The 12287-nt window shown below is 54.2% G+C and overlaps 2 long non-coding RNA genes across 2 annotated transcripts; one reads left to right on the top strand and one right to left on the bottom strand.

The window, feature by feature from the left end:
- Nucleotides 1-332: 332 nt before the first annotated feature.
- On the bottom strand, nt 333-7673 carry LOC147822832 (uncharacterized). The gene is made up of 2 exons (XR_015445153.1): nt 2758-7673; nt 333-2055 (listed from the first exon to the last, which is right to left on the bottom strand). It is a non-coding gene; the product is annotated as an uncharacterized LOC147822832 (long non-coding RNA).
- Nucleotides 1524-10262, top strand: LOC147822833 (uncharacterized). Its single transcript, XR_015445154.1, has 2 exons — nt 1524-1846; nt 9641-10262. It is a non-coding gene; the product is annotated as an uncharacterized LOC147822833 (long non-coding RNA).
- Nucleotides 10263-12287: the final 2025 nt, after the last annotated feature.

Here is a 12287-nt window from a genome sequence, read left to right on the forward strand (position 1 = left end):
TTTTAGCTCAGTGGCACTGCACCTGCCTCAAAAGCACAAGGTCCTGAGTTTAATCCCTGGTACCAAAAATAATAATAATAAACAAAAAAATAAAAATATTTCTTAAAATCCAATTTTTTTTTTTGTACAGGAAATCCAACTCAGGACCTTGTGCTTGCAAGGCAGGGAGCGGTATGGCACCACTGAGGTAAATCCCCAGCCCCAAAATCCAAATTTTTAAAAAATGGAAATTCCAAAAAGTAGATCTAGAATAGACTACATTCTTCAATCACAATGCACATAAAACCAGAAATTCATAACACAGCTAGAACACAAAAAGACCTTACTACCCATAAAATTTTAAACTCTTTAATTGCTTTTACGTCACGGAGGAAATCAAGTTGAAATTTCAAAATATCTAGAAAACTGAAATTGTGCACATCAGAACCTAAGGTGAACAGTTAAAGCAGTATTCAGAGGAAAATTCATAGCTTTTGGTACTTGGGCTAATAAAGATAAATGCAAATGAACTCAGCAAGGACCAGAAAAAACAAAAAAACACAAATCATTGGAAACAAAAGAAATACATTTTACAGAAGAAGAAAATAAAATAAATTTTAAAAAATTTTAAAGTAAAGCAACAGTTGATCTTGTCAAAAAAATAAAACTCAAATACAAACATACTTTAAATCATGGGGCGAGGAGGGAGGTAGTTCTTCGTGTGATTCGGAGCCACCATTCTAGAGGGGCAAAGACACCGCGACCCAGGGGAACCTGGGGTTTAATCTCGCCCTGTGACAGCCAGCTCCCGCAATCTTCTGGGAGTCTGTTTTCCAAAGCTTGCTCTGATCATCTTGGTGCTGTTCCCAGTTTGACTCTAAACTGCATGCATTTTCAGGGCTTGCGAGCCGAGCGCAAACCAACCCTGCGCGCACTCACGCGCGCTTCCCGGGAGCATCCCACGGGGGGCTGGGACTCAAGGGGGTGACCGGAGTGGCCCACGCCACGCTGGCGGCCTTTTCCAGGCCTGATGGCCCGCGCTCGGGCTGCACAGGGTTCGGGTCCCCAGGATCCACGCTGCATGCCGGGGCCAGCCGGGGCCAGGCGCGAGCGGGCATGGCCCCGAGACAGCTTTCCGGCGGAGGCGGCTGCGCGGGGATGCAGAGGTGACACCCACCCGCCAGGGGAGGAGGGCGAGGGGGCGTGGGTCATTCCCACGCCCCCGCGGGACCCCCTACCGCAGAGCCCGGAAGTGAGGCTGGGCAGAGCGGATGGGACGGTCACAGCCCCGGGCCTCTCCAGCAGTGGCCACCGCCCAGCGGACACTGGACGCAGCGTCCTGGACGTTCTCAGGTGCGACCGAGGCCGGCGGACGCGCGCGGGAGTGGCGGTGGCCGCGGTAGGGCCACCGAGAGCGCGTGCCCGCTCACCTGGCCTCCGCCGCCCCCTGCTGGCCAGACTGCGCCCTGCAAGGCCACCAGGGGGCGGGGCTCCGGAAACACTAAGGCTTCAGCGCTTGGATTGGCCACCCTGTAATACATGCCCCGCTCTAACCGATCAATGAAGGGGCGGGGCTCTACCCGTGGGGGTGGGCGGGGCATAGGGTGACAACTCCATCCCGGGAGACGCCCCGCTCACACTCACAGCCCCGAGCCTTTGGGACTCGGGCCGGGCTCCCGCTGCCGCTCTCGCCTCCCACATCCGGCGCCCTCGCCTCCCACATCCGGCGCCGAGAGATGGTTCTGGACCTAAAGGCCGAATCCTCGCCACGCCCCGAGCCCACTGCCTCCCCGCCGGCCTTTTTCTTGGCCTTTTTCTTGCAGCCACCGTGTCCTGCCAGGTCCCCGCTCCCGCCCCGACTTTACCGGTACGATGCCTTCCTCCTAGAGCGCTTCCCCACCTCCCGGCCCCTCGCTTGCTCCGGACCCTCTGGGGCTTCTCGGAGCCTCCGCCTCTCCCTTCTGCAAGCCCTGGGCTGCTATCTGCTTGTCCATACCGGTGGCTTTTCATCTCTGGATCCCCCTCACCCAGCCGAGGGCGTGGTCCGCTGGAGGCGCCGCGCCGAACTCTTGTGTGCTGGGAACCGAGCAGCGGGATGAAGCCTTAGGAACTGACCTCAGGTCCACCCTCTGGGTCCCAGGCCCCAAGGCAGGCACTTTACAGTGCTGACCCCAGTTCAGGCCTGCAAGGGCCCTGGGAGCGGAACATGAGGACCCCGTCTGCCTGGGGAGCCCGTGGAAGGTCCTAGAAGCTGGATGACAGGCTGGACTGGCTGGGGACAGGGCCTCGGGCTTCGGACACGCTCCTCCCAGGCAGCCTGGAGCGGGCCCTTCCAGGAAGAGAGGAGCAGGCCCCTGGAAGGGTGTGTCAGGGCCCCTGGTCGGGGTGGGAAAGGAGAGGGGAGTACAGGCCCAGGACAGTTGCCACCTTCCCTTCAGCCCTGACTGTAGATGGTCATCCTCCAGGCCTGATCTCTCCTCGCTCAGTCCCTGGGCTTCTCGCCCTGTGTCTACCCTGCAGCCACTCCGAACCAGCACCCGGGCCTCACTGGGGCCCCACCCTCCTGGTCCACCCAGCCCAGTCCTTTTGCAAGGTCAGGATGATGAGCCCTCTGCCTGACACCTCAGGGGCCACCCTTGGAGAACGGCTCATCCCTGGGCCTTCAAAATGATACAGTCTCACTTAGGGTCCTTCTGCTCATCACTGGCACTGTGCTGGGGCTTCAGGGGCACCGACTCCCATAAACCAACTTTCAAGGTCAGATGTGCGAAGCCTCACCAGGGTTGTTGAAGCCAATGTCAGCAGCATGTGGTAGTAGATTACCAGCTCCGAGCCTGGTCCCTCTGCCTTCGCCAGGCTCCCGATCCCAGCATCACCTCGGGCTAAGCAGGGCTGCAGGGTTTCCGGATCTCAAATCTGAGCTCAGACAGACTCAGCTGTGCATCCTGAGTGACCTCAGGCAAGTCTTCCCCTCTCTGATCCTCTATTTTCTTTCTCTCTTTTTAATCTTCACCTTCTTTCTTAATAGAATTAGTAACACAGGGCTGGGGGTTTAGCTCAGTGGTTTCACTGCCTGTTGCACAAGCGCAAGGACCCAAGTTTGATCCCTGGTACCAAAAAAAAAAAAAAGAATTAGTAACACATACACTGTTTGTTTATTTATTGTGCTGGGGATTGAACCCAGGGCCTTGTACTTTGACACTACTGAGCTACACCCTAGCCCTCTGTTTAATTTTTTTTTTCTTAGGTACCAGGGATCAAACTCGGGACCTTGCCCCTGCCCTTTGTTTAAATTTGAGACAAGATCTTCTAGGTTTTCCAGGCTGATCTCAAACTTGAAACTCTCCTAACTCAGCCTCCAGAGTAGCTGGGATTATAGGAGTGTGCCATCGTGCTTGGCTAATATTTTTTTTTTCCTAGAAAGACAAAGTCTCACTCTGTTATTACCCAGGCTGATTGAAGTCCCAGGAACTCCTAGGCTCAGATTTTTTTTTGTTTTTTTGGTTTTTTGAGACCTCGTTCACCATGTGGTTTAGGCTGCCCTTGGCCCTGTACTCATTTGGTAGCCTGGCGGGCCTTAACTTGTGGCTGGGAGGTACTTTTTTTTTTTCCCAGTACTAGGGATCGAACTCAGGACCTCAGGATCTTGCGATTGCGAGGCAGACATGGCACCACTGAGCTAAATCCCCCAGCCCTGGGAGGTACATATTTTTAACAGACAAATAGACCAACAGGGCTGATCATGAAAGCAGTAGTTCCCCCGCTCTGCTCATTGAATGCCCCTCACTGGCAGCTGTTTGTCTTCTGCCTCTGGATGCTAATGTTACGGATTATCTGTAGTTCCACATCCCTGCCAGCCACCTCATGGTATTCTTTTTTTGGTACCGGGGGTCGAAAGCCACCTCGTGTTGAGAGATGAAGAGTTAGCTGTCCACACCCACACACACCCTCTCATGGTCCCTTGCCCTGTCCACCCAGGTTGACAGAGTCCCTCCTGGTCTTTGTCATCTAACTGCATCATCTCCCTGGGCCTCTGTGAATTAAAGGAACTTCTGGATTCTTAGAGCACTTGGCATGGTGCCAGGCATACAGCAGGTGCTCAGTAAATGCAGCCACTCCATGATACAGTAGTCACTGGATGGCTCAGGCATGCTTTCTTGTGTGAAGTTTCTCACACACATATATATGCTAGGCAAGCGCTCTAACACTGAGCTACATCTCCGGCGGCCCCACACTGAGACACAATCCTCATAGTTTGACATTTGCCTTTCTAAAGTTTACAGTTCTGGGGTCATGGTGTAGCTCTGTGATACAGCACTTGCCCTACCAAGGCCCTGGGTTTGAGCCCCAACACTGCAAAAAAACCTGCAGTCAGTGGTGTGGTATATTCACATATTTATATAGCATTCTCTCTTTCTTCTCCCCCCGCCTTTGGTGTTTTGAGACAGGATCTCACTAGATAGACCAGGCTGGCCTCCAACTCATGGCAGTTCTTCTCCCTCAGTCTCCCAAATGCTGAAATTACAGACATGCCACCATGCCTGGCCATTCGTCCCCTTTTGGAACATTGTCAGTACCCTAGCTGCTGCTCATGTGACCTGTGAGCAGTCACACCCCGTCTATTCCCACTCCCCCATTTCTCCCTATGGGGCACTGAGGTCTTTCCCATCTGGTAGGACTGAAAATAAATATTGCAAGGATGTATGAGATCCCTGATCATTTGGGGGGGTGGCAGGGCTGGAGCCTCACACTGAGCTACATTCCCAGCCCTTTCTATTTTGAGGCAGGATCTTGCTCGTTAAGTTGCCCAGACTGGTCTTGAATTTATGATCCTCCTGCCTCAGCCTTCCCGATAGCTGGAATTACAGGTGTGCATCCATCACGCCTGGCATCATAACTTTTTTTTTTTTTGGTACCAGGGATGGAATTCAGGTCCTTGCACTTGAGCAGCAGGTGGCGAAACCACTGAGCTAAATCCCCGGCCCTGGCATCATAACATTTTTAAGGAAATAGTCTCCTGCCACCTTGGGCCCAGTGTTTGCCTCCTGCCAGGCCTCTCACCAAGGAACTGCTCTTCTTCCCAGCCTTTTACGTCCACTCCTAGGAGTAGGGGCTTCCTAAGGGAGACCTTCAGGCCACCTTTGGCCCCTGATACTACTGGCCTGTTGGAGGGGGGGGTCACAAACTGTCATGGCTCTCTGCTGCCCCTGGTGGGCTCCCAACCCACCCCTGCCTGATGGGCACTGCCATGAGCATGTTCAGGGTACCCAGGCTGCCCACTTCTCTGCTGGCTCCCAAGGCCCAGCAAGAGCTCAGGATGTTTCCTTTCCAGCAGCTTTTACTAAAATAATTTATCTATTTGTGTCCTCTCTAACAACTTAAAGTTGGATGTGGTAGAGCAGGCCTGTAATCCAAGCACTCTGGAGGCTGAGGCAGGAATGCTCCCAGCCTGGCCTACATAGTGAGCTCAAGGCCAGCCTGAACTACATAGCAAGACAAAAAACAGGGCCGGGGATTTAGCTCAGTGGTTCTGCCGGCTGCCTGGAAACCCCAAAGTCTGGAGTTTGATCCCCGGTACCAAGAAAAAAAAGAAACAAACAAAAAAATATAGAGAAAAAAAGAATTGGAGGTGACTTACAATAAAAATGAAAATAAAGCTGGGCTGAGGGTGTAGCTCAGTGGTAGAGCACTTATCTAGTATGCATGAGGCCCTGGGTTCCATCCCCAACACTGCAAAAAAATAAAAAATAAAAATAAAGTCAAGAGTGAAATAGTATCCAAAATGTAAGCCAGAACATCTTGCATAAATGCTAAAGACAAGATGGGAGGGGAAGGGATCTGACATTTGCCATGGAGCTTCCTGGCAGCACAAAAAGAGAAGCAGGATGGAGGCTGAAGACTGGGATCTAGAGGTTAGGACACTTCTCAGTTCTGGAGGCCCTGGGGTCTCTGGCTGTGGGTCCCCACAAACGGGCCCATGCGGGCGTGCTTGGGATGCCCAGCACCGAGGACGATGCCTACAGACCATGCCCTCCTTCCAGGAGCGCTTAATCAACTGTTCCATTCCTGGATCAATCTCTGATTTAGTTTTATTTTTGGTGACACTGTGAAAGGGAACCCAGGACCTCCAGCATGCTAGGCAAGCGAACTACCACTGAGCCCCATCTCCTAGCTACCATTAAAAAACAACAAAAAACCTCTTGTTTTTTCTGATCACAGAAGTTTATATGCTCATTATTTTTAAAAGCCCAAACATCCTGGGCTAGGATGTAGTTCAGCTGGTAGAGCTTGCCTAGCTTGTGGGACTACGGGTTCCATCCCAGCAGCAAAAAAGTAAAAACTGCAACTGTTCAGAAATACATAATATAGAGCCGGGGATTTAGCTCAGTGGTGCCACCGCCTGCCTCACAAGCGCAAGGACCCGTGTTCAACCCCTGGTACAAAAAAAAAACATAATATAGAATGTGGAATTTCCTGTCTTTCCAACTGAGATCTGATCATAGAGCAGGTTTTTAAATGAATGATAATAGGAAGTCAAGCCAGATGTGGTAGTGCACACCTTTAATCCCAGAACTCTGGAGGCTGAGGCAGGAGGATCAACAGGAGTTCAAGGCCAGCCTGGACTACATAGACCTTGTCTCAAAACAAAGCAAGGGCCAGAGATTTAGCTCAGTGGTTCCAGCGCCTGACTCGTAAGTGCAAGGTCCTGAGTTCGATCCCCGGTACCAAAATAAATAAATAAATAACAAGCAAAGCCCTGTGGGAAATAGCAGGAATGCGCCCAGCTGCAGCTTTATGGGCTTCTCCACAGACAGCAAGCGATAAATCTCTTCAGCCCAGGGGACTTCCCAGAGGTCTGTGGAGTTAGCTGCAGTCTGTGCTTTCCCTTGCTCTGTGCTTCCCAGAAATTCCCGACCTCTTCCCCTAAACACCTGGGATGGGCCAGGGGCTAGGAGTGAGCTCGGGGCCTTCCCGCTGTCTACCGCGGTCTCACTCACTTGGGGAGCCAGGGCTGCTCACCTCTCACAGCCTCCACTCCGGCTGTAGTCATTGGTGGGAACAGCCTCAGACACCCCAAGCAGTCCTCTGAGGTTCTGTGTGCCCCGCCAAGGGTCCTGCTGTGTTCTTGTCACCAGGGAAGGTAGAGCCAGGCAGGCAGGAAGCCAGGAGCTGTGGCCAAAGGCCTGACCACCTTCCAACATGCTGGGCAAGCATTCTCCTCTGAGCTGCATCCCAGCCCTTTCTCAACTTTTTATTGGAGATGTGTCCTCACCAAGTCGCCCAGGTTGGGCTCAAACTTGCCATTCTCCTGCTCAGCCAGTCCTTTTTATTTTGATTTTGAGACAAGATCTTAAATTGCTCAGGCTGGCCTCAAACTTGTGACCTTCCTGCCTCAGCCTCTCCTGTGGCCACCACGCCTGGCCATTTCCTTCTCTCCACTTGAGCTTTGGGCGGGTGAACTCCCTAGTGCTTATCGCAATCGCGAGGTCCTGTGAAAGGCGGGCGTGGGAGGGCTGACTGCGGACAGCTGGCTGCGAAGGCGCCCGGAAGCAGGGTCCCCTCGGGCCCACCGCCCTTCAGGAGGGGAGGTGCGGCCGCTCTCGGCCCCGCTTCCCGCAGACGACTGCTCTCAGCTCCGCAGCTGGCTTGCGCGGCAGCCCCCGAGCCGGGCTAGAAATCCGGTCCGGGTCAGGAGTCACCTGCGTGTCCCGCCCATTAGGAGCACGGGGCCTGGAGGGCTGAAGTTCCGAGCGCTGTGGGCGGGGCGGGGCGGGGCGGGAATGATCTGCGGTGGGCGTGGCGGGCTGCCGCAGCTGTGAGAGGGCGGGGCTAAGCGGCTACCCCCCCACACACACACATCCGGCGGAGAGAGCTCTCTGAGCCCCCACAAACAGGACCACACGCCGTGATGGGGCTGAGGGGGAGGGATACTGGGAGGGTGGGAGACAGGGTTTCGCTGTGTAGTCCAAGCTCGCCTATGTAGCCCAGGCTGGCCTCGAACTCGCCGCCATGGCCCTGCCTCAGCCTCCAGGGTGCAGTTATTACAGGTGCGCACACCGCATGCGGCTTTTGGGACCGGTTGTTGCTCTTCCAGTTCCTGCAGTCCCAGGAGAAATTCGGGAAAGAAGTGGACCTGAGGCCCAGCCCCAGGGCTGGGGACAGAGGGCCCCGACAGCCGGGTCACTGCAGCAGAAGAGCTGCACGAGACCCACCCCGGGTTGCTGATGGGGGGAGCGCGGGGTACAGGGCGGGGGCTGGGGTGGCCGTTCAGAGCTCCCGAGGTGCTGGATGTCCCCGGGGCTGGGCCACACACAGCTGGGAGCTTTTCTACAGACTGGATCCATGGGGAGGAAACCAATGCAAGCCCACAGACTAAAAACCACTTGGGCTGGAACTTTTCGCGGGGGGGGGGGGGGGGGGGCGGGTTTAGGGGAAGGAAAAAAGCTTCAAAACACAGCTCATCTCCTGGCTCTATTAATAACACACAAAGCCACAAGCCACAGCCAATAAATAGAACAAGTGTGAAATCTATACATCGACTCTGAGCTAAACAGGGAGGGGAACGGAGACAGGGTAGGAAGGAGCCAGGAATAGGACGGGAAATGGCAACCCGGAGAGGAAGGCAAAGGCCTGGTGCAAGGGAGGAGCTGCAGAAGAAGAAAGAAGAGCTGGGGAGAGGGAGAGGGGAGAGAGGTCCCAGAGAAGGACAGGGCCCCAGTGGACACAGCGAGAGACTCGAGGAGAGGAGCAGTTTGTTCTTCCCCTCTGATAGGAACTGTAATCCCAGCACTCTGGGAAGGTGAGGCAGGAGGATGCAAATTCAAGCCCAGCTGGGCAACTTCACGAGATCCTGTCTCAAAAAAATAAAGGTCTGGGGATGTAGCTGAGTGGTAGGGCTCCCTAGGGTCAATCCCCAGGACTGGTAAAACAAAAACAAACAAAGGAAAACCACAAAACAGAAACTGCTCAGCTACTGTACAGATTAGCCATGCTTCTGGTTGTCCAAGGTTCTGGCTCGGCCTGGAGCAGCCGCAGGGTCCAAAGCTTCCTGGTGACTGATGCGGCTGTCGCCGCCCCTTCTAGCTCTGAGCGCTGAGCTGCTCCAGCACACGCTGGCTGCTGCGAGCTCAGCGCCCAGGGTTCATCTTCCCTTCCCTATTCCCTTGTGCCCCCGCCTTCATACCCACAACACACAGACACACACAGGAGGGAGGCTGGAGGCTTTAGCGCACACACGCAAGCGCCGTGGAGCCTGGTGCTGGTGACAGTGCCACGCGGGCAGGGACAGGGTGGCTCAGGTGTGGGAGGCAGGCGAGGGGGTGGCATCGGCAGAGGTGCAGGTCCTCGTGGCAGAGGACCTCCGGGCAGAAGCCAGGCCAAGCCGACACGGTGCCTCCTGCCTGGGTGGGTCAGCTCTGGAGTGGGGGACCATGGGGCAGAGCTGACTGAGGGGCCCAGCTCGTCGGAGCAGAGTGACGACCGTGACAGAAGCGGCTTGCGGACGCCCTGACCTCAACTGCTTCACCGTGGGATTCGCGTCAGTGTGGGACCGGCTTCCAGCGAGGGTCTTTCTTTCTCAAAGGGGCCAAGATACCTGATACAAAATGAGCCAGGTCAGAAAGTCCCCACAAATCCAAAATAGGCCGTTTGTCTTCCACAGCTCCCCTTTGTTCCGCCTTTTCCCTGTAAGGCGCCCACGCTGTACTCCCGTGCAGAGCAGCGCCCTCCGCCACACTGCTGCCGGGAGCAGCCCCGCGTCCACGCTGGGTAACAGGATAAGCACAGTTCGGGAGCATGGCGCCAGCCCTACCGCTAAGGCAGGACGAAGCCTGAGGACGTCTAGGGGTGAAATGAGCCGGCGGCCTAGGCCTAGGCCTACGCCCGCCCTAGAGCAGCCAAAATCCGCCCCCGGAAACAGAACGGTGTCGCCAGGGGCTGGTACGGCCGGGAGGGGAGGGGTGACATGTTCAACGGCTTGGGGTTGCACCTTGTAAACGTACTGAACACCAGAGCACGCAAGACTGACTTAAATGACAAATGTCGTTATGTGTATTTGACCAAAGTAAAACATTTATATGTAAATAAAGTAAAAGAACCCCCAAGAACAGGTCCCCTAAATCCTAGTTTCCAGAAACAAATTGTGTTGTTTTGTCATATTTATTTCTGATTTTTCCCCATAGTGTACCTTTTCAAAAAAAAAAAAAAAGCTGATTATACCATATATACAAGTGTTCTACATTTTTGTTCACTTTAACATACTTTCACGTTATTAAAAACACCTATATGGGGCCAGGGATTTAGCTCAGTGGTTTCGCCGCCAGCTGCGCAAGCGCAAGGACCTGAGTTCAATCCAGGTACATAAATAAATAAACAAATAAATAATTTTAAAACCTATAAAATCTATAGTTCTGAGATATTCCATGGACACCAGGCATGGTGGCGCACGCCTGCAATCCTAGCACTCGGAAGGCTGAGGCAGGGGGATCACCATAAGTTTGAGGCCAGCCTGGGCCACATAGTGAGACTGTCTCAAAAAATAAAATAAAAGCAGGCTGGAAATTTAGCTCAGTGGCACTGGGTCTGCCTCAAAAGTGCAAGGTCCTGAGTTCAATCCCCGGCACCAAAACAAACAAACAAACAAAATAAAAGAATCCACGGATTCCAAGTGAACAGCCCATAAAATTCCCGAAACACTTTGGACATCTAGACCGAAACTCCCCCTCCTTTGTCCCTGGCTCCCAGCTCCCGAGGGAACTACTTACTTCCTGATGCCCGGCCCAGTGGGTCAGGGCCAGGTCCCGGGAGGTACCACTGCCCAGGACATGGCCCACATGGGAAGCCCAGGGGCAGAAGTGAACCCACACCCCCGGAACCTGGCCCAGAACTTCTCTCCGCCTGGACCTCATGTCCCAGGGTAGCTACCGTGGCCCTTGGTGTCACCTCAGTTCTCAGGAAGGGGCTTTCCACACCTGAGGTTTTGTTTTTCTTTTAGTGCTGGAGACCGAAGCTCAGCCCTCAAACAACTGCTTCTCCAACTGGGTTTGTGTTTGCACCGCCTGCCACCGCCGGGCGGGAGCCCCCTCTCCTCCCCAGAGCAGAGGTGAGAAGATCCTCTGGGCTGCCCAGCCCGTGTGATTCATAGTGCAATGAGGCAGATTCCTCCCCCTCCCCAGGAAGGATCAGAGTCTTTGGGCTGGGAGTGCAGCTCAGCCAGAGGCTCTGAGTTTGATCCCCAGCACTGGGGGGAAAAGCTTTCTACCCACTTCCTAAAAGGGGAAACACCAGGGCCCCATTAGGAGGGTGCACGACTCACTGGGAGTGTAGTTGCTGGGTAGGAAAGACGTGACCAGCAGAGGGGCCCCCTACATTTGGGTCTTTGAGACAGGGTCTGACTATGTAGCCTAGCTGTCCTTGAACTCTGGATCCTCCTGCCTCAGTCTCCAGAGTGCTGGGATCACAGGTGTGCGCTACCACGTCCAGCAGTTTTTCTACGAAAATGTGTCCATGCACCTATGGGTGATGTACAGGGTCTTCACTCTTTCTCCTAGGTCATTCTAGAAGGTGGTCCCAACGTCTCACTGACATGATCTGGGTTTGCATGCACCCTGAGACCAGGACTGAAGGCTCAGTCCCAGCTCTGTGCCACTGGGAGGGGGTAGAAACTTGTCCCTGGAGGGGAGAGGGGTTCTCCGGTCATCCTCAGCAGGGCTATGTCCCCGAAGGGGTGTGCCCCTTCCTCTCCGCCCTGACACCCACAGGTGGGCTGCCTGCTCCTCCAGCCAAATTCCTGGACCCTCCAAGACTCTGAGCCAAGAGAAACCTTTCCTCTCCGTAAGCTTATTAGCTCAGGTGTCTGTTACAGTAACAGAGAGGCCAACAGAATACCCTGTCTCCACTAAATTGAGAAGTGCCTCTTGTTACTGTGTGGAGCTCACACACCTGAACATTCCCAGAGCACACAAGGGAGCTGACAGTACCCAGCCCACGGGGCTCTGCCCACTGCACAAGCTAATGTGTGCTTGGAAAGGTGTTGGATCATGGTACGGGCTGCATGGGTATTAGCTGCTGCTGCTCCTATTACTATTATTTTTGTTTTGTTTTTGCTTTTTGACACAGTCTTGCTAAGTAGTTCAGGCTGGCCTCGAACTCATGGCAATCCTCCTGCCTCAATCTCCTAAGAGCTGGGATTACAGGTATGTGCCACCATGCCCAGCTCTGCTGCTACTGTTAAGCTTGGCAGGATAATCAAACACGTCCCACGTCCCACAACAGTCAAGACACCCCCACCTCAGCAGGCTCTAGGGATG

Source organism: Heterocephalus glaber, unplaced genomic scaffold (assembly GCF_053883595.1).
Source record: "Heterocephalus glaber isolate CG9 unplaced genomic scaffold, H.glaber_assembly_v1.0 deba00001608, whole genome shotgun sequence".
Taxonomy (NCBI): Eukaryota; Metazoa; Chordata; class Mammalia; order Rodentia; family Bathyergidae; genus Heterocephalus; species Heterocephalus glaber.